General features: G+C 43.6%; 1 protein-coding gene across 1 annotated transcript in view; it reads left to right on the forward strand.

The window, feature by feature from the left end:
• Positions 1 to 23,200, forward strand: part of agbl1 (AGBL carboxypeptidase 1) — a 191,382-nt gene that overhangs the window by 91,065 nt on the left and 77,117 nt on the right. The window lies entirely within an intron of this gene.

Here is a 23,200-nt window from a genome sequence, read left to right on the forward strand (position 1 = left end):
CTGATTTGGCTTACATGTGACTCCAGATCCACAGCAATGTGGTTGACTCTTAACCACCCTCTGAAATGGCTGAGCAAACGACTCAGTTCAAGGGGACTGAGAAGATGGGCAACAAATTCTGGCCTTGCCAGTGATGCCCACATCCCATCAAAGAATAATAAATAAAAAGGCACTTGTCTATAGCTCCCTTACTAAAACATTCTCAATACTACAGTGTCACTATAACCCGAGCTCTTAGATTTAAAAATGATTCAGGTGGAACAGTTGAATCCAGATGCTGAATGGAAATTGGGCTCCGTCAGAAACAGTTGACACCTGTTGGCACCAGTTAGCTTTGCCTGTTCCAGTTGTTAACTGTTGTTTTGTGCTTGTCCCATTTGTCACCAGTTGAGGCCAGCTTATGAAAGGGGAATATACCCCTCACACCTGATATGTTCATAAAGATATATGTTCATGCAGGTATATGTACCACTGGGTATCAGCATGACGATGTGTGCTCAGTTGTGAAAAACTGGTGAAGACACTGAAAGAGACACTGACTGTAGCTGTAAGTTTCAAAGTTTTATTGGGAAAAAGAGATGCAAGGAAAAAACAGTTAAATTAAGCATTACATAAATCAGACAAATTGGAAGTATGGTTTATTTACATATCTAATAAAGAATGCGCACTTAAAATTGCACCACTTTACAAAATTTACACATTTTCTGCTGAATTCATGTAGAACAGAGTTTATACAACTTTCATATCACTATCGAAATTGGAAAAGTCTCTGATCTATCCAAGACTATAACACTCTCTCATAGTTTTCACATCAACACAAAACATTCACATCCATTCCATGGTAGTCTCTCACTGTGTACCCTTCCCCTTTAACTCAAGAGCGTTGCGAGTTTTTAAACTATGAGACCTGTGTGCTGAGTACACCAATATTAACTGAGAAAAGGGGAGAAACTGTAAAAAGAATCATGATTCAGTACAACATAAGCGAAACTTGTTGAAAAATAAACAGCTTTCAGGATTGGGGAAATGTTCAGAGTGAATGTTTCTGTGACTGTGACTCTGGTTCAACACACTGAGTTATGACTGGTTTAATAATGACACATTAATAGTTTGCTTTTCATCTCTGGCACTTGGTACTTCTGGAGAAGGAAGTAACTGAACGTCAATTAGTCCTAATGCACATTGGAATTTTACAGTCAACTGCACAGTGATTTCTGTCATAGGCAGAATATTGATGAATGTTAAATAGGTTGATGAATATTTTAGCTTTGTTAAACTACAAAGTAAAGGAAAGACTAGAAAAATTCTAAAGAATGCTAGTGAGATGATGAATACTGAAGCCCTGTGGAATTTGTTACTGCGATTAATCACAAGTGCTTTCCAGTCATCCCTCTGGTCCAGTTCCCTTCTTTGTTTCCTCAGATCCAAAGGTACAAACCTGAGTCAACCGCTGGTGCTCAATGAGCTTAGCTATCCATCCTTGGATCAGGATGGACCAGTCAAGCTCTGCTGGGCATTGTTGTTCTTTGTCAAAATGACTTTAGAAATATCCTGGAGGGAAAAGAAACCCAAGGCTTCTTTTCTTCATTAACTAGCAGCTCCTTAAGTACGCCCTTTCCTTTAATGATATGCAAGAAGCTCCTGGGCCTTCTTTGTCACCAAGAAACAAATGCCATGTCATGTGGTCTCTATCTGTAGTACAAGGGTCTAGCATAGAAAGGGTTAACATGGGTCTGGGTACGGTTCCGCCCATAGTGTGATGTAAAGGAACACGTGGCCCTAGTTTAGATGGCATTTTTGTACTAGACAGAGACGTGTGTAGAAGGAAGCATGGAGACAGCTCCCAGCTTAGAGCTTATGCTGTACGTATGTATATAGTTACCAGTAGTTAATAAACACTTAGTCTTAGACTATACAAGACTCAAAACCTCTTCATGAGACCTACCGAACCACATGCAACATCTTACAACGCTGCCTGAAGACAGCTCCTTGGCTCATTGTCTGCTGGCACTTTATTCTGAACCATTTTCTTGACAGCTTTTGCCGGCGGTGGTTTGTCATTATCAGGGGCAGGGTGAACAGGCAGGTCCCAAGTTTACCGTAGCCAGGCGGGGAAATTCAACCAGCGTTGTTGGCATTATTCTGAGCCACATACTAACCATCTAGCCAACTGAGCTAACCATCCCCCTAAGAAGCAAATGCCATAAAATTAATCAACCAAATCACTAAAATAATTACTTCACATTGTTTAGGTTACGTTATCATCATTTAATCAGGTCAGTGTATACAGAAAACAATACCAGCTGCGGCATAACAAACAGAAAAAATACACAATTCTGAAAAGTAAATCACTAACAATAAAGTTGCTCTTTTAGCATTAGAAATACGTGCAAGTGCTTTGCCCCACATCAATTCACCGGAATGGAGCTTTGTGGTTCAATATGGAAATTTCACTTGGGCATTGGGTACTGGGGATTTCCAACTGCTGCAAAAAGAAAGACTTGCATTTATATAGCACCTTCACAACCTCAGGGTGTCCCAAAGCACCTTACATACAATGAAATACTTCTTGAAGTGCAATCACTGTTGTAAGACAGGAAATGTAGCAGCCACTTTGCACACAGCAAGCTCCCAGAAACAACAATGTGATATTAGCAATGAAAGCAAAATACTGCGGATGCTGGAAATCTGAAAAAAAAATGGAAAATGCTGGAAAAACTCAGCAGGTCTGGCAGCATCTGTGGAGAGAGCAACAGAGTTAACAGTTCAAGTCCTTATGACCCTTCTTCAGAGCAGAATAATGTAATGTTGACCGGATAAAATCTGTTTCTCATGATGTTGCTCGAAGAATAAATATTAGCCGGGACACTGGGGATAACTCCCCTGCTCTTCTTTGAAGTTGTATTATGGGATCTTTTACATCTGCCTCAGAGGCCTGGCAGGAGCTCAGATTAGCACAAGCTTGTGTGAGGGGCCACATGTCAAAATCTTTCTCACTCGGAGAGCTGGTGTGCAAATTTTGGGCAGGAAAGGAAACAGAATCAGACGAATGAAAAATTATCTGGCCATGAATCCAAACAACAAAAATCTGCATCTTTATGAACAACCTTCGAATGAGAAGGCCTTACCTTCTCTGCACCGTATTGAACACTGATGATATCTGGCATTGTTTTTACTTGCACAAGAAGTCAATGCCTCCCTGTACACTGGATGTGGTGCCGCAGATTATTCCAGCCTGTGTGTCAGTAACAATCCTGATTTTGTCCAACCTCTTTACATGAGGGACAACATTTCGATTTCTTTCCTTGCTCACGAGACCCCTCTCAGCCCTCTCCCCCTCCTCTCGCATTCCTCCAGCGTCTGGCCAGCAAGCCTCTCTCTGCCACCAACACCCCACCCCTCCCCCCTCCTCCCTCCCCCCTCCCCCCTCCAATGTTGCACCCCTGCAGTCTCACCGCCATGCTCCAGTGCTCTGGAAACTGAGAACTGATCACTGCTCCTACTACTTGCTGCTCATCCAATCACAGGCTGTGCTCTCTCTGCATTTCGTACTGACAGGCTCACCATTGAACCTATCAGCAGCAAATATGGGGAGAAAACAGCCTGTGATTGGACGAGCGGTTCGGCAGCATCTTTCAAATCCACATAGCTGTTCATATATGTATCTTGGACAATGCTTGGTGGGCCGCATATACAGGGCTGGATTTTGGCCCGTGGGCCACCTAGTGGACAAGCCTGGTTTAACACCTCATCTGAGGGATGAGGCCTCCGACAGTACAGCACTCCCTCATCAGTGCCACACTGGAATTTCAGCCTAGATTTTGTGCTCTAGTCTCTCTGGGACATGAACCCACAACCTTTTGGCTCAGAGGAAAGAGTGCTCCCATACTGAGTGCCAGCTCAGGTAAGTGTGTGTACGAGATAGAGAAATGGGCATCATGCAAGTTTGAGTTTTCCCCCTGTACCTGAAGAATTGCAATACCTAGAGAGCATATTGACAACTGACATGTCATGACGACCATGTGTGTATGTGTGTGCGTGTGTGCGTGTGTGTATGTGTGTGTGTGTGTGTGTGTGTGTGTATATGTGTGTTTGTGTGTGTGTCACATGTATATGCTTGTGCGAGTGATGCATCATACTGTGTTGTAACTTACACCCTCCTTCCCTGAGTACAAAAGTAAGCAGACAGGAAATTTACAAATAACTCATGGGCCAGAAGTTTTTGCACACCTGACCTGCCCGGCCAGGCAATGGTGTGAGATGATGTTGGGCAATCATCCTGATGTCATCACACACTCGCGCGATATTTCCGATTAATTGCCGACAATTTAGTCAGCAATTAAAGCCATTAAGGGGGCAATTGAAAGTGATTTTTCGTGGCCCGTCCACTTTTACGGTTGGTGGACGGGTAATCGGCCAAGCGGCCTTTACATTTTTGTTCAAACCTCGATCCAGGTCGGGACAAAATCCCCATGGGGTAGTAAAATAAAGAGAGATATCTGGTCACCAGTTTTTTGTGAGATATGCTGTCAGGTGCTTGATTGTGCTGCATGGACATATTTTGCAGCATTTTTGTTGTTTTGTTTATTCTGTGGAGGTTGGCAGCTCCCTGAGGAAGCCGTCTGCCTTCAGGAGGCTCACTGGAAGTGCTCACTAGCACCCACAGTGCCCACAGATGCCCACCCACTTCCTGCCCCCGCCGGCAGAACTGAGCCTTTCTCAGGGCGCGTTTCACCCTGGCTGCCTGTTAATTGGCCCAATTGCAGTTGGGGGCCCCTATCCCGTCCACTCCTGGGCCCACCAACCACCCGCGCCCAGTGAATGAAAAATTCAGGTCATGAGCCTCAGGAAGTGGGGAAAAGGAAAGTCACAAGTAGAATGTTTTCACTTTTGGAAATTCTAAACTTCATAGTTTTGTTTGCAGATTGTATTGAACCGAAATAAAATGAGGGTGTAACACAATAACAGTTTGGTGTCCGACTCTAGGAATTCTCAGTTGAAGAAGTTATTCCTCATCTGGAAAACATGAAACACTCTTGGAGACTAGAAATAAACCTTTTAGGAATTTTGGCTATTTTGCTACCATCACTTGTGAAAGTTTAATAGAGTTGCAATATTAGATATTTCTTGGTTTCTTCTTGCATGATTTAAGATTATCAGCCGAGCTCTCATTGTGACACATTTGCGTGTACTGGAAGCTACATATATTAATACACAGGCCCCTGTTTTTGGCAAACAGAAAGAACATTGTGCCTGCTTCAGCAAAATAAGCGACAACCATTCGCTGGTTCATTCCTCAGGGCAATGCCTTGACCAATCAGAGTCAAACTGCCTGTTTTAAATTTCAAACAATGCTTGGCGGTTAACTAGCCACATTCAACTGGTGCATCCTCCATGGCAACACCTCTATCAGAGTCCACTTGCCAACCAATCAGCACTCTCTTCTCATACAGTATAAATTTGTTGTTTCCCCTGTCATTGGTATTCTTGTGAACTGTTCAGATGAGTGCAAGATGAAAAGCTTTGATAAACAAGTGTCTTTTTTTCAGCAACACTTACATGAAGCATTGTTATGATGGCTTCTGCCCATGTCAACATGCCTGGTAGTAATCAAGAGCAGACAGAGAACAGATCTGCACTGTTTAGCAAGAATCTAACCGAATCGTGAATGATATTGACTTCATTAATCGGTGTTCAGCTTGGTTCGTATTGATGCTGATGTAGGGTTCGTTTCAAGGTGAATTAGAGAAGTTGAAATTAGATTCCCAATGTGATCATGAGGCCAAAGGGCCCATTTTATTGTATCACAATTAATTTCAAAATGATTTCAGGCTTATTATAAATTGTTAATGCTGATGTGTCTATCGCATCGGAGGCAGCAATCTGTGACTATCTCCTTGCCTTTAATTTAGAGAGTGGAAAAATCAGGTTTCAGGCAAAGAAAATGTTGATTGCTTTTCACAGACCATTAAGAAATTCTTCCTTCTTTAAACAAAATTCAAATTAATTTAATTTCTTTATCTTACTGTTACAAATGTTAAGCTGCTCTCAGCAATCACTGCTGCAGATCTCAGTGATCTTGCATTGCTGTTGCTTCAAAGGCAACTGCATCAACCCCCATAATTAATTCAGTAATTTACTCATTAGTCCTGAGCTCGGAATAACAAAGCCCTTCTCTGTTATGTGTCAACATTTGTAACTATTTTGAATCGCAGAATCTTTGATCCCTCCTCCAGCCCTAGAAACCACAAATCTCAGCACTCCACTAATTCTGGCCTCTTGTACATTCTTCAGTTTATATTGTTCCACTGTTGGCAACTGTGCCTTCGATTGTCCAGGTCATGAGCTCTGGCATTTTCTCCCTAGATCTAGCTCTGTCCACTTCTCTACATCTCTCTCCTCCTTTAAGATCCTCCTTAAAACCTATCTCCTTGACCAAAGAGGAGATGGTGGTGTTGTGGTCATGTTACTGGAGCTAGCAATCTAGAGGCCAGACTGGTTCTCTATGACACAGGTTCATATCCCACTATGGAAACTGGTGGAATTTAAGTTCAATTAAAGAAAAAATAAATCTGGAACATAAAACTAGTCTCAGTAATAGTGACCATGAAACTATCATTGATTGTTATATCACCCATCTGGTTCACTAATGTCCTTTAGGGAAGGAAATATGCCATACTTATGTGGTCTAGCCTATATGTGACTCCAGGCCCACAGCAATGTGGTTGACCGAGATAGATAGGTTCTTGATTGGTAAGGGGGGATCAAAGGTTACGGGGAGAAGGCGGGAGAATGGGGTTGAGAAACTTATCAGCCACGATTGAATGGCGGAGCAGACTCGATGGGCCGAATGGCCTAATTTCTGCTCCTATGTCTTATGGTCTTATGGACTCTTAACTGCCCTCTGAAACAGCAAGTCATTCAGTTTCAAGGGCAATTAGGGATGGGCAACAAATGCTGGCCTTGCTAGTGATGCCCGCATCCCATGAAATAATAAGTAAGAAAAAAGCTGTTTATCACCTGTGCGAATGTTTTTATGTGGCTCAGTGCAAATTTTGCTTGATAGCTCCATAATGAAGCATCTTGGAATGTTTTACTACATTAATGGTGCCACATAAATTCAAGTTGCTGTTGCCTATGAAGGGTTTATGGGATGTTTCACAGCAATGTGGTGAGAGGTGGTTTAAAAATGTGATCTTCTCATTCTTGTCTCATTCCATGCCAACTTTGTACACATTCTCTCCTGAGGACTCTTGCACTGCTTCTCAGAGTCGATGTCTCTGTCAGTTGTCCAGTTATATGGAATGCAGCGGAAGACAGTGATCCTGAACACTTTGGCAGATTGATAGAACAAGTTGTCTTTGGACTGAGCCAGGCATCATAAGCACAGTTTCAGTATACCTTCCTGTGTTTGCAGAATGTCTTTCATGGGCTTCATTTCACTTGCTCTTGCTGCAGTTTGAACATTGTAAGAGGAGTCACCATCAAGCCTCAGTAACAGCCCAGAAAGCAGACCCTTCCGTTTGTCAGTTGTCCAAAAACAGCTGAGGGACTGTCAACTGCTCAATAGGAAGGCCTCATGTGGTGCCACGAAGCAACTCATGCAGGATCTTATACTGATGCTTACACAGGAGTTAGACATTCATATGAGAGGCACTTCTCCATATGGAGCATGCATAGACCTGGAGCAGTTAGCAGTATAGAACAGGACCAATCAGCGTTTACATATAAAAGCAAAATACTGTGGATGCTGAAAATCTGAATCAAAAACAGAAAATGCTGGAAAAACTCAGCAGATCTGACAGCATCTGCGGAGAGAAAGACAGGGTTAACGTTTTGAGTCCGTATGACTCTTCTTCAGAGCTGAAACATTAACTCTTGAGTTTTTCCAGCATTTTCTGTTTTTGTTTCAGAGTTTACAGCTCCCTAGTTTCCATGAAAAATGTGATATGTTGCCTCACTGGGTAAACATTCAGTAAGTGCACCAATACACTGTTGACCAGCTGCTGTTAGCTATATCACACATGGCATGAAGTCCTTGTCTTGAAGCCATGGTCACATTCAATAAGACGAGCAGTGTCATGCCTACCTTACAATGTGGCTTCAAGACTTTATGAAACATGTCCCTGCTGAGTCCTATCCTCCTCAGGTACAGTATGGTAGAGTGTGGGCTGCTTAGGCTGTCAGGACAACACAGTAATGAGGAGTAATTGCCCTCCTCTTTTTATGATGCTGATCTTTTCTTCCAGAAGAGCTTCCCATTTATCCTCCTCTTGCATAAACTTGATCCCCAGTACAACTCCTAATGTGCAGACTAGGATAATGCCCACAGCAATGAACTGGTGCCAGTGGTCACACTCTTTTGAAGTATAATGCGAGTGCAACATGCTTGCAAATGTAAAACCGTGTTGACTGCTGTCTGACTTTTTAAATGGAACAGCCTCTCAGATACGGTGTTCCTCACCATCAGCTTTCATTGGGGCAGCCTGCAACTAACCAGCAGCTGGGAGAAGCTTAGGAAAGCTGGTCACATGCATTGACAATATTACCTGACCCCAAGTTGCATGCCATTCTCATTGAGGTGCCACCCAGAGGAATAGTTGGAGCACCTCTAGGTGGGCAATTGTCTCTGTGCCCATTTTTCCTGTTAGGAGTGCCCAAAACATTGGTGTGATTTGAGTTTCATAAAGAAAGATTTGCATTTATATAGAACATTTCTCCCCAAAGTGCTTTACAGCCAATTAAATACTTTTGAAGTATGGTTGCTGTTATAATGTAGGAAATGCAGCAGCCAACTTGCACACAGAAAACTCCTACAAACGGAAATGTGATAGTGACCAGATAATCTGTTTTTGTGATGTTGAGTGAGGGATAAATATTGGCCAGGACACCAGGGATAACTCACCAGCTCTTCTTCAAAATAATGCCATAGGATCCTTTACATCCACTTAAGCAGGCAAAAGAGGCCTCAGTTTTAACAACTGACCCAAAAGACAGCACCTCTAACAGTGCAGCACTCCCTCAGTACTGCACTGGAATGTCAACTTTAATTTGTGTGACCAAGCCCTGGAGCGGGGCTCGAATCGCGCCTTGTGATTCAGAGGCAGGAGTGCTACCAACTGAGCCACAACCGACACCACATGGGGTAATAACAGGGCCCTACTGACTGCCTGTTATACATTAATTATATCCTCAGAAAAACTCAGTTAAAACTTTTGTAAAGTGTAGCCAACATGAATGATCCAAACAGTGACACCAATGTAAGGTTTCACTGTTGTAGAAAGAAAAATACTGGGAATCTGAAGCAGAAGGACAAGTTCACTTCCCCATAATTAAGATCTTCACAAAGTGCGGCTCTAATTTAGCTGGAACTAGCGCCTCTGCACGAGTCCAATTAATTAATGTCAGTATTTAGCAAGGGTTTTGGTTTTCATGCTGTCAGTTCAAATGCATAACCTGATATTTAGTAAATGTTGGTGCCCACGTGCTTTTGATAACTCTATGCCCCTGAAACCCTGTTGTAATTGAATAATTCATGTGCCAATTGAATAATTCTTGTACCATCTGAACTGTGTAGTTTGCGAATGATTCCTGTTGAATACCTCCTGTATTTCAAGTATTGTGTGAATCCTGTAACCCATCACTAATGCTTGAATCCTGTAACAAACACATAATTCCTGTACCCTTTGAATCCTGCCTTTACGAATAATTGTTGTACCCTATGAATATGGTACCACATCAATAATTCTTGAATCATAAGAATAATTTTTTCCCCCCCAGAAATCTGTTATTCTCCAATTTGAATTGCTCCACCATTTCTGGCTGTGCCTTCAGCTGCCTGGGCCCTAAGTTCTGAAATTCCATCCCTAGACCTCTCTGCCTCATTTTTTTCCATTAAGCTGCTCCTTAAAATCTACCTCTTTGACCAAGCATTTGGTCCACCTGCCCCAATATCTCCTTCTGTGGCTAAGAGTAATATTTTGTTTTAAATGCCCCTGTGAAGCTGCCTGGGACATTTTATTACATTAAAGGCATTATATAAATACAAGTTGTTGTTGTCCTGATCGAATTTGGTGCCCCAGGAATGTTGCGCCGTGTGTACTATTTGTGCATCCTATGAATAAATGCTACATTGTATGAATCTTGCACACAATGATTAATTCCTGTATTGCCCGAATCATTCCCGCATCCCATGAATAATTCCTATATCCCATGAACCCTGGTTCTTTTGAATCTTGTATCCTACAATTCCTGTGCACCATGAATCTGATATTCCACAAATTCTCTACCCCTGCACCTCATGAATCCAGTACCCCATGAAATCCAAATCCCACAAATAATTTTGCACTTTAATGCAGTGAATCATTATGGTACCTAATAATCCGTTTCTGCATAATTCCCATAATCCATGAATAGCTCCTTTAAACCAGATGAAGCCTACAATTCTTGAACCCAATCATATGTGTAACCCATGTGTACCATGCTCCATGAGCAATTGCTTACCACATGAATCATATACCCATCAATAATTTCATTACCAATCTAACAAAGGTTAACAATTTGCATATTGTATAAACAGTCACTTGGCAGTGCAGAACTGGAATATCGCCGAAAAGAGCGACAAGTTGCCAAAGCTTTTCGTTTTGCACTCATTGGGACAAATGCAAGAAAACCAAATTTCAAACATTGTGATTGTTTGAAATGTAACATTCTTGTACTTGACTTGATGCGTACAAGACAAAAGGTTTAGCCAACATGGCTCTCTTTTAACAATGTGGTGTAAGCTGTTACCAGCACATTTATCACACGGATATCCAAATTGTTACTGTCAATCTAGTTCTTCACACCGAGGTGCTTCTCCTTTTATAACATTCGTGCTCTTCCGTCAGTCAGGTGCTTTTGTGAAGTGTTCCCCCAGAGACAGGTACAGAGAGGGAATAAGGCAAACAATTAACAGTGCCTGGGTCTGTGATCTCAGGGGGATTCTCAATCTCTCATCTAGGAGTGCTTGATAGAACTGTATACAGAGCATTTTAATCTAACCAATGCTGTACTTGACTTGCAAATATTTGAAGGGAGAATACAAGAGGAGCTTTACTCTGCAACTCACCCCTGATGTACCTGACCTGGGTACTTTGCTGATGATACCTGTGTTTATAGCATGCTAATTATATTGTTAAGATACAAAGGTGAAGGGCATTGTTTAATTAAGTACCTAGAGCACTTATAAAGAGAGACTGCTGGGACACAACGGCGTGGGGGAGGGCGGGGTAGGTAGAAAGCAGATATATGTAATATTGCATTCTGTAAATAAACCTATTATCAAGAAAAGTATTAATGTTTAGTTTCATACTCACCAATTGGCTTGGGATTCAATTAATAACCTGCTATTTCTTCCCACCGTATTTCACATCCCCTCCACTGCCTTGGATTTGTTACACTGCTAGTCTGCCATTGAATATTGGATAAGCAGCAATTTCCTCTAGTTAAATATTGGGACGACTGAAATCATTGGTGGCAATTTTACCCCCTCCCCCCCAAAAAAAGGTGGATTTGGGTCAAGTGCGATGTTAAAATATAAGAAAATCTCAAACCTGAAGCTAACCTGCCTTGAGCCCACCCACTTCTGATTCTAACGGAGATGGGACAACAGGTGAGCAACCAACCCGCTCCCAGGAGGTGGGTCACTCATTTGAATATTTTAATGAGGTGACGTGCCTCAAATCTTATCTGTCTTTCAGCTTAATGTTAGACAGCTGGGTTTCCCAAACCTTAGGAAACCTGGCACCAAAGGGAAGTAAATACTGCCCATCCAGTAGGTAAACTCTTTTATAGAACTGCTTGAGGGCCAGGAGGAACAACAGTGTTTAATCCCCCTCCCCACTTCCCACAATCCGGACTCTAAAACAAACATGTTTCCCACTCCGTGCCACCTGCAGTCAAACCTCTTTTCCCACGCACAAATTCTCCTCAGTAATTGGATCCTTCTCCATGATCACCAAGCCCTCCATCTCCACTCCCAATCTCTCTCTGACCCTGAAGTTGACCCTCCAATATTCCAAACCATGCTGGACCCGCTTGTGCCCACCACACACTCCAAACCCTCCACGATCTCTAATCCAAGCAGCAGAAACCACCCGCTCCTGGGCTGTGGCCTTTCCTGGCATGTTTCCTGCTTGACAGAGAGCCAAGGCTCTCACTCTAGCTGGTGAACCTGTTTTAAAAAAATAATGTGCACCCGTTGGAGTTAAAACTCCCATGAAAGCTCCCCCTCGCATGGAAATCCACCTGCAATAAATGCGAAGGCTTTAGTTCCTGCCAATCCATTCCTCAGCCCTGTACTCCATCCCTCTTCCTGTCCTCTGTCTATGGCTGAGCTAAACTGTTTGAAACCTTGGTGTTCCATTTAACCCTGAGCTGGTGGGGCTGAATGGCTTTACTTCTCTTCCTTCTTCTCCTCTTAGGCAGGCCCTCGGGGTCGAGGATGATTTGCTTCCACTCCGAGATGGAGTGGAAGTTGTGAGATGGTTGATAAGTCCAATGTGCGACCTGCAGACTCTGCCACATGTGGGGTGGGTGGTGCTTGAAGAGTTGGATAGATGGGTTGTTTGGAGGATTGTGCACTCCCTCCAATGTCTCAACTCCACCTCTGCACTCTCGCGACCAAGTGTCTCAATGTATTCGGTACCTTCCTGAATAAACCTTCTCCATTTCAGTCTGTCACAAGCCAGGGCCTCCCATGAGCTGATGGATATATTTGACCTCTTTGGGGATGCTTTGAGGACATCCCTAAAGCGATTCTGCTGACCTCCTGGGCTGTCACTTGTCATGGCTGTGCTCCGAATAGAGCTGTTCTCTATGTTCATATGGCTGACACCAGATTGGGAGTCTGGTGTGAGCCTTATGAACAACATGCCCAGCAGAGCTGGTTTTGAGTGATTAACACTTCGATGCTGGGCATGTTGGCCTAGGTGAGGGTACTGCTGTTGGACCTTCACCGCTGGATTGTGGGGATCTTGTGAAGAAACTATTGGTGGTGCTTCCCCAGTGCTTTGAGATGCCTGCTGTATGTTGTCCAAGCCTCAGAAACGTATAGGCGTGCGGGGATCACTGCTGTCTGGTAAACCATGACCTTAGTCCCGGGCTTGAGATCCTCTTTTCCTCAGTCGACTGAAGGTTGAGCCAATACATTAGAGGCGATGATAAATTTCACCATCTGTGTCTGCCTTCATCGAGAGAAGGTTCCCAAGTCATGGAAAATGGTTCACATTTTACAGGTCCTCACCGTTAAACTTAATTGACAGGTGGAGGTGCTTTGCTGGTTGGAAGAGGACCTTAGTTTTTTGGGTGTTTAGTGAAAAGCCCATTTCTCAGATGTTTGGAGATAGAGCTGACAATGACCCAGAGCCCAGATTCTGAGTGACTGCACAAACAAACATCATCTGCATACTGGAGCTTTGTGACTGAGATTGGAGTGTTTTTGGTTTTGGATTGGAGGCGGCATAGCTGAACTGTTTCCTGTCTGTTCTGTAGATTATCTGTGTGTAATTTGCTGGAAGGGAGTTGCTGGATTGCAGCCAGGAAAATGGGGAAGAGTTGTTGCAACGACAGAGCCTTGTTTGACCCTAGTCTTCACTGAGATAGGGCTTGTGGTAGTTCCATTGGTGAGGATCAGAGCTTGCAGGTCATTGTGGAGTAGGCAGAGGATGGCGCCAAATTTCTGAGGGCAGCTAAATTTGAGGAGGAGATTCCTTGACCCTTTGCGGTTGACAGAATCAAAGGCTTTTGTGAGGTTGATAAAGGCCATGGACTGTGCTTGGTGCAGTTCCTTGCACTTTTCTTGAATGTGCTGTGCAGTGGAGATTGTCTGTGGTGCCTCTCAAGGGGCAAAAATTGACTCTTGAAGGAGCTCCTCAGCCACGGGGAGGAGGGGGTTGAGGAGGGGGTTGAGGAGGATGCTTGAAATGATCCTCCCTGTGGCAGACAGCTGAGAAATTCCTCTGCAGTTATTGCAATTGGACTTGTTTCCCTTTTTGAATATAGTCACAATCACAGCATCCCCAAGACCCCCCAGCTTGCATCCCTCTTCCCAGATGAGGGATGTGAGGTTGTGGATCCATGCCAGGAGTTTACCTGTGCCATGTTTCAGAATTTCAGCAGGGATTCAACTTTGCTGTGGCCTGGGGTATTGCTGAGACCAGGCCGGATGGGGTATTGAGGAATGGAGTTGGCGATGTTTGGGTCAAAGTCAGGGTCTCGGTTGAGGGGTCCTTCAGAATTTTCTCCCCAGCACTGACTACCTTCCTGTCCTTGATGTGCTCCCCTCTGCTTGGCTCCTCAAACGAGACTCTGCCTTCGACTCAAACATCCTCAGCCCATTTTCCTATGTTCCTAAAGGCTATATATAAATGCAAGTTGCTAAAATCATGTGGATTTCATTCCCTGAAACTGATACCCACCTGGCTGATGAGCCCACATGTACCAAAAGAAACAACATCTAGAATAAGAATGTTTTTCAGCCATCTGAAACTGAGGATATAACTTCTTTTCACAATGATGAGAAGGAATGGGTTCTTGAGCAAATGGATGCAGTGCACTTTCTGGCCACTTGATGGCAGCAACAATCAATTTTTTTGGCCCAAATCAGATTTTGCAAAATTATTTCTTCTTTGTGTAAAAACTTGCCAGTGTGATGAGGGGCCAACACTAATTAGTTATGATCGCTAACTCTGGCTGCTGTAGATGCTTGTGGCAGGGACCTTTCTCCTTGATTGTGGTAATAGAGCATAAAGCTTAAAGGTTAGTGATGCCTGATCTTCGTTTAGAAATGTTACCTGAGAGCTTCAGTTATCTGGGACCTTTTGCTATTTTGCAAAAAAAAGCAGCTACAGAGGGAAACAAAAAAGCACTCCCGTAACGTGAACAGGACAAAACACGATAAAGTCGAATTTCTGATCTGTCTCACTGAATTAACAGACCATAAGCGAACTTAACCAATTAAAAAAATGGACCAGATCAATCCTGCCAGATTTTCGCCCATTTAGTTTTTTGCTTGGGTTTTGTTCTGGTATGAGAAGCATGTTAAAATTAACCTTTGATGTGTGCACAATTTTTTTTTCCCTTTCTTTATTCTTTGGGTGTGGGTGTTACTTGTTGCTCATCCCTAATTGTGCTTTAAACCGAGTGGCCTTGCTCAGCCATTTCAGAATCAATCACATTGCTCTGGGTCTGGAGTCACATGTAGGTCAGACCAGGTAAGGATGGCAGATTTCCTTCCCCTGTCCCTAAAGGATCCTAGTGAACCAGATGGGTTTTTGCCACAATCAATGATAGTTTCATGATCACCATGACTGAGACCAGATTTCAATTCCAGATTTATTAATCAAATTTAAATTGCACCAGCTACTTGTGGTGGGATTTTAACCCATGCCCACAGAGCATTGGCCTGGGCCTCTGGATTACCATCCCTGTGACATTACCACTATCTCCACCAACCTGATAGTGTAAGAGTCTGCAAAGGGATATGGACAGGTTAAGTGAGTGGACAAGAAGCTGGTGGATGGAGTATAATGTGGGGAAATGTGAAATTACTTAATTTAGTGGAAAGAATAGAAGGTGATGTTTTTAGAAAGTTTTATTGAATATTGGTGTCTAGAGGCACTTGGGTGTCTTTGTACACAAACTACAGGAGGTTAACAAGCAGATACAGCAAGCAATTAGGAAAGCAAATGATATGTTAGCCATTATTGGAGTACAAGAGTAAGGAAGTCTTGTACTGGGCTATGATGAGACCACACCTGGAGTACTGGGTACAGTTTTGTTTTCCATCAGGATATACTTGTCTTAGAGGGTGTTGATTCCTGGGAGGAGAGGGCTGTCCGATGAGGGCAGGTTGAGTAAAATGGGCTCACATTCTTGGGAGTTTAGAAGAATGAGAGATGATCTCATTGAAACATACAAAATTCTGAGAGGGCTTGAGAGGGTGGATGCTGGGAGGCTGTTTCCCTTGGCAGGAGAATCTGGAACTTAGAGTCTCAGGATAAGAGGCCGATCATTTACTGCCCAGTTGAAGAGAAATTTCTTCACTCAGGGGGTTGTGGATGTTCAGTTCTTGAGTCAGTAAGAGGGTGAGAGTGATAAATTTTTGAACTCTAAGGAAATTGAGGGATATTGGATTGGACAGAAAGGGCTGAGTTTGAGGGTGAGCCATGTTCTCTCAGAGTGGCGGAGCAGACTCGAGGGGTCATATGGCCCGTTTTGATCCGATTTCTTATCTTCCTACAATGTTTATGGGATATATCACTCAGTCACCTGCCCACCTGTGGAAATTCAGGTCTCCTGGCCAGGGCTGTTGTTTGGTTGAATTTGTTTAAAAGGGCCAGTGGTAGAGTTTCTAAGAGCATTTTTAGATTATTTCTGAATGTGTATCTTGCTTTTATTTCTCACTCCAGTCACTAAACCAGCCAGGAAGCCCTGTGCCATTTTCTTAATGCTTCAACCGTATCGGGACAAAGGCTTTCCCAATGGAAATCCTTCTTATTATTTTTTTGGAGAAAGAAGAGGGCCAAAGGGATGCTGCAGCAGGGCAAGGGCTGCAGCTACTCTCACACCTACATTTCCCAGCAGAGGGGCTCCTGCATAGATAAACAACAGAAAGATTGAATTGACAAGCTGCAGGTCCCCAGACTGCTGGATGCAGCACATTTCTTTAATTGCAAGCACACCTGCAGCCAACATGTGCCATATCGCTGGCAGTGCTAGCGGCTGTGATCACCCACTATGCCCGTGTGTTTTCTTCCTCTGCCTCTCTCCCAGGAAGCTGCCAAGCTCTCTCCTATGATGGAGCAACAGTTAGGCTCACCCTCCTTTCCACCAGCTCATTCCGCAGTGCCCCGGAATGAAACACTTTGCCCCTTGGCTACAGCATGGACCTCCCGCCTTGACACTTACTGTGCCAGGCCCTGTGTTTTGTGTGGGATTTCTGTTACCAAAGTAACCTTTGCAAAGACTAAAATATATACTTCATCAATGTGAAGAGCCTTTGGGAGGGTTACCAATAATTCTATCCCTAGACCCTTATAAAAAAAAGCACCCCATAAGCCTAGCAGTGTAAGCAATCTACCTTCAGGCAGATTGGGCACAGGCTGACCCACTGTTACACTGGTATCCTTTGATCTTGTTCTTTGCCTGAAAATATATGTGTTAATTTATGCGCAATTGACATTTAGTGCAAACCAAGTGCAGGAGGTAAGGAGTCCAGGTTTCCTGAGTGAGATGCCCTTTATGCTGAAGTCACATCTTTTGATCTTTTCTCACTTTTCCAGTTTTGGGATCAGGGGATTTATTCTCAGAGCCTCTGAAAATAGATTCGTCTGAGGAGACCTTACTATTCACTTTATCCAAAATGACGCTTTTCAAAGAAAGTTTGAGAATGCCAAAGCTAACCTAGAATTCTCCAGCATCAGGTAAAATTGTTAAAACAATATAACACGACCCTGATCTCTAACTTGCTCTAACCCTGAAACCCTCCGAAATGCCTGTGATCCTCCTGGCCTCGCGAACACCCCTGAATTTAATTGCTCTATTTTTGGCAGCCATGCTTTCAATGAGCGAGGCCCTTACCTCTGAGTGTTCCCCTCCCTCAACCTTTCCATCACTCCACCTCTCTCCTCCTTTAAGATGCATCTTAAAAAATGACCTCCTGCCTTGATATCTCCTTAAGTGGCTCAGTGTCAAATTTTCTTTGTTCAAACTCCTTTGAAGGGCCCTGTGACATTTTATTAATTTTACTGCATTAAAGGAGCTACATAAATCCAAGTTATTGTTGTTAGACCTATCAATGTTCTTATGCTATGGCATAGTGATTCCTGACATTGTTTAAAATTGATTAACTGTGTGGTTTATTTTAAACGAGAACAATTTAATTTATTTCGAGGTACAATGAAACCACTGGATCCGCCAGTGACTCTTTCCTGTCTAGTTTTAACAATGTGACTGTCCTTTTTAAATCACCTTAGATAGTACATGCATTATTTCAGAATTCATATTTCAGACCATTCTCATGGGTCAATACAAACTCTCCAAAGCTTTGAACATTCATATCCAGGCCGTGAGCGGTTCAGTTACATGCAAATCTATATTTGGTAATTACTCGACAATCTCTTCTTGCTAGAACACGTCATTTCATCTTCAAAAGCAGTTAAGAGTATCCTGAGGTTTCATTTAAAATAGGATTAATTCTAAAATTGTTGCAAGTTCCTCCTCCTAAGTTCTTACAAGGCAACTGCCCTGCCCGAGGACTTCTCTAACTGTCACTTTAATTCCTGGGTCACAGCCAAATGCCCAACAATTCTCAAACCTATTGGTTCAAAAAGAACATTAAAAAAAATATTTTCTTTTATTCATTCACGGGAGGTGGGCATTGTTGACAAGGCCAATGTTTTTTGCCCATCCCTAATTGCCCTTGAGAAGGTGGTGGTGAGCTGCCTTCTTGAACCCCGACAGTGCATGTGGTGTGGGTACATCCACAGTGCCGTTAGGGAGGGAGTTCCAGGATTTTGACCCAGTGACACTGAAGGAACGGTGATTAAGTTCTGAGTCAGGATGGCGTGGGACTTGGAGGGAAAAATGCAGGTGATGCATGCGCCTGCTGCCCTTGTTCTTCTAGTGTTAGGGGTTGTGGTTTGGAAGCTGTTGTCAAAGGAGCCATGGTGAGTTGCTGCAGTGCATCCTGTAGATGGTACGCACTGCTGCTACTGTGTGCCGATGGTGAAGGAAGTGAATGTTTAAGGTGGCGGATAGGATGCCAATTAACTGGTCCTCGTTGGTGTTGAGCTTCTTGAGCATTGTTGGAGCCGCACTCATTCAGACAGTTGGATAGTATATCACCACACTCTTGACTTGTTCCTTGTAGATGGTGGAAAGGCTTTGGGGAGTCAGGAGGTGAGTTACTGCCCCAGAATATCCAGCCGCTGACCTGCTCTTGTAGTCATAGTATTTATATGGCTGACCTTGTTAAATTTCTAGTCAATGTTGACTTCTAAGATTTGGGGGATTCATATGATAATGCCATTGAAAGACAAGTGGAGGTGTTTAGATTCTCTCTTGTTGGAGATGGTGATTAACTGGCACTGCAGTGGCACGAATGTTAACTAGTAGACTGTGATGTGTTTCAGGCAGTCTCTGAAATTCCAGGGGAGATGTCAGTTCAACACAAACTGAGCCAATCATGTAGTCTGTCGAATTTGTGCACTAGGCTCTCTGTGAACTGTATTACCAAGGAAACAATAACAACACATTTGCAACACTTCAGTGGGTAGAATTTAGCTCTTTTTACACAGTGAATTGTAAAGAGACAGTTAGCAAAACAATTTTAGAGAACAATAACTGAGATGATTTTATATCCTAACCCATCTTACGGGAACTGATTGGTCACCAGTTTTACACCCTGTCCAGTGTTAGTGTAATGGAAAGGAAAGCAGAGAGATTGGAAAACAGAGAGTTCATCATGCTGTCAGTTGGCTGCCTGACAAATTAGACTAAAAGTGCCACCTTAATTTTTGTTACATTATTGACCTTTGAACTATGGTCACCCTTAAGCCATGATTATCTTCAATTTACCATCACCCTCGAGTTAATTAACCTTTGGGACACACTGACTACTTAACCACAATGACTTCTAAATCAGAAGACTTTTGGACATGCCTGTGAAGAAGATCCTTTTCTTCTTCCTGTTTGTAACAGTGTCCTGGCCATAAAAAAAAGAACATTGTTAAACAAAGAGTCCCTGCTATAGCCAGTGCCCATCTACCCTAGTGTAAAGTGCAATCCAATGTAATATGGGCATAATTTGTTTTTTATTTGTTCCTGGGATGCTGGTATCGCTGACTAGACCAGCATTTATTGCCCATCCCTAGTTGCCCTTGAGAAGGTGGTGGTGAGCTGCCTTTTTGAGCCGCTGCAGTCCATGTGGTGTAGGTACACCCACAGTGCTGTTAGGGAGGGAGTTCCAGGATTTTGACCCAGCGACAGTGAAGGAACGGCGATATATTTCCAAGTCAGGATGGTGAGTGACTTGGAGGGGAACTTCCAGGTGGTGGTGTTCCCATCTATCTGCTGCCCTTGTCTTCTAGGCAGTAGAGGCCATGGGTTTGGAAGGTGCTGTCGAAGGAGCCTTGGTGAGTTGCTGCAGTGCATCTTGTAGCTGGTTGTGGAATATTTCTGATTTCTTGGTGCAGGATATTTGTGTGCCACACAAAATCTCAGCTTTACAACTTTTCTGGAGTTGTATATATTAAAAGAAAGCCTGTTTAGATGCTTTGCACACTTGCTTTCTGAGAATTCTACAGTTTCTAGTCTTCTTTCCTGCATAATGTAACTTCTGTCATTAGTAATAATATATGGTAAAATATTTATGCTTAATTTTGCACTTTTGATAACATTAAACTCCTTCCTTTATTTGTATACAGGTCCTATTGGCCTATGAGACTCCATTCAGTCTCACTACTACCTGCCTCAAAGCAGTTAATATCCTGCCTCACACGCTAAAGTGTCCCTTCTTCCTTGGCAATGCCTCCTGCGTCTGACGCCCTTTTCTGAAAAGAGCAATTTGCCCATTTTACCCTTCGCTCTTTTGGAACATCCACTAACATTTATTTCCCTTTTTTAAAAAGAACTATTGCCTCCTATTAGTGAGTTGTGGTCCTTTGAGGAGCTGCTGCTTTGTTGAAAATTCCACCTCCACGGTCAGTTGTGCCCAGTTTCAGCACCAACTTTTCTCCGCACTAGCATCCTACGGCATGACCAACCCTTCCCATTCCTGGCACGGGTGTGCCCGACTGTGGGTGACGCCAATCCTGACATTGGCAACGCTGCAATTTCGAGGCTCTTATGTCATTTTTGCTTTTGCCGATCAGACACCAACTGTCTATTTAACACATTGCATTGGTCAGGTTTCTGAAGCATTTCCTCTGTGTTTTAATGAGGCTTCTGCTCCATCACTCCTCTTGATAAACATTTGCTGCCCCAATCTCTTACAGTTCACCACAGGAAAGTGTCAGTTGTGTTTAACAGGAGTTTACTCTCAAGCCGATAGAAATTAAAACAATTTCCATAATAAATTTGAATATTTTAATTGAAAACTTGGCTTGCTTGCTGCCTTATAAAACGTGGAGCAGACGGTTTGCATCAAGCTCGAAGCAGCAGGCACAGAAAACACAGATGCATCATCGTTAGTAAAAATCAAAACTAAAAAGGGAGATGTGATCCCACCCACATGGTGCTGAAAGGGCTGAGGCAGGCTGGTATTGCTACTCAAAGCTTCTATTTAGGAATTGAGTCAGGAGGCTGTGTCCACAGGAACAGTGACTGTTTAATTACATTTGAAACCCGCTGCTTCCAAAGAAGTTGACACATTGGCCTACGATAACCAAGGAGCAGGAAATTGGTGCATTAATTCCACATATCGGAGGCGCATTTCTTTGGCGCATGTAATTCCCAGGCACTGCTGGAGATGAGGCGGTTACTGATTAACTATACGGTCAACATCAGTCCATTGGTCTCTCAGCGAATCCTCTCTTGTCCTAGACTATCCCAGAGCCCGTGCTTGATTGCCTTATGTGAGATATTAGGGTTAGATTTTAATTCACTCAAAACTCATTCACTCGCACAGAACATTTCTGAATAACCTCAAATGGTTTGCGCATAGACACCAATCCTTCTTGTAACTTGACTATGAGTGATGTCTGACCAAGTTCAGCTGATCTGCCCTCCAGGGATGAGCTGGGAGGCAGGGTTGCCCATAAACTGGCGAGGGAAGGCGGGGAGCAGTGAAGTGCCCGTCGTCCTCCTGCTGCAATGCCATTTTACCAGTGGTGGGGAAGGTGGCGGACGATCCCTCCTAGCCAGAGGCCAATTGGATCATGTAAGTGGCCAATTAAGGGCCTCTCCTTGCTTTGACCATGTGGGGAGACCGCCCTGTGATACCTGGCTACCTCCAAGTTGACTTGAGGTGGGGTACCTCCTATTTGGCCAATCTTTGACCTGCGGAGAGGCCCTCTGGTGGCAATGGACACTCCCATGGCAACAGCGCCACCTGCCCTCACCAAGCTCTCACCCCCCCCCCCACCCCCACAACTCGCTAAGCCTGCCTGACTGGCCCCAGCGCCCACATACTTGGTTGGGAAGACACTGTTCTCCTATTTCCCCTTCCCCCCTCAAAACAAAACTGTGACCTGATTTTGTACCCTCTAGATAGAAGAAAGAACAACCTTGCATTTGTATAGCACCTTATCACATCCTCAGGATGCCCAACGTTCTTTAATGAATTACTTGAAGTGCAATCACTGATGTCATAGAGGCAAATGCATTAGTCAATTATACACAATAGATTTCTGTAAACAGCAGTTAAGTGAATGACCATTTAACCTGTTATTGGCGAGATTCCTTGCAGGATCTCCTATTTTACCTTGAATAATGACATGATGTCTTTAATGCATGTACAACAGATGCTGTTAGCTCACAATCAGATTTAGTTTCTTGATTGTATGCTGGGTCTGGACCAACAATTACTTACACTGTAACTCACTTTGTTAGAGTTGGAATACCTGAGATCTCTGCTGTCATTTTGTGGGGCATCCACAGAATCCAGGGGCTTTGGACATCTATTGATCAGTTCAGGAGAGTGTAGATCCTTTCTCTCCCATTCCATGTTTCCAAATCAACATCCTGGGGGTTACCATTGACCAGAAACTGAACTGGACCAGCCATATAAATACTGTGGCTACAAAAGCAGGTCAGAAGCTGGGAATTCTGTGGTGAGTAACTCACCTTCACTCCCCAAAGCCTGTCCACCATCTACAAGGCACAAGTCAGGAGTGTGAAGGAATACTCCCCACTTGCCTGGATGAGTGCAGCTTCAACAACACTCAAGAAGCTTGACACTATTTGGGACAAAGCAGCCCACTTGATTGGCACCCCATCCACCCACCTTCAACACCCACTCCCTCAACTGCCAATGCATAGTGGCAGCGTGTGTACCATCTACAAGATACACTGCAACAACTCACCAAGGATCCTTTGACAGCACCTTCCAAAACCGTAACCTCTACCACCTAGAAGGACAAGGGCAGCTGATAGATGGGAACACCACCAGCTGCAAGTTCCCCTCCAAGCCACTTGCCATCTTGACTTGGAAATATAT

This window comes from Cetorhinus maximus, chromosome 26 (genome assembly GCF_964194155.1).
Source record: "Cetorhinus maximus chromosome 26, sCetMax3.hap1.1, whole genome shotgun sequence".
Lineage (NCBI taxonomy): Eukaryota > Metazoa > Chordata > Chondrichthyes > Lamniformes > Cetorhinidae > Cetorhinus > Cetorhinus maximus.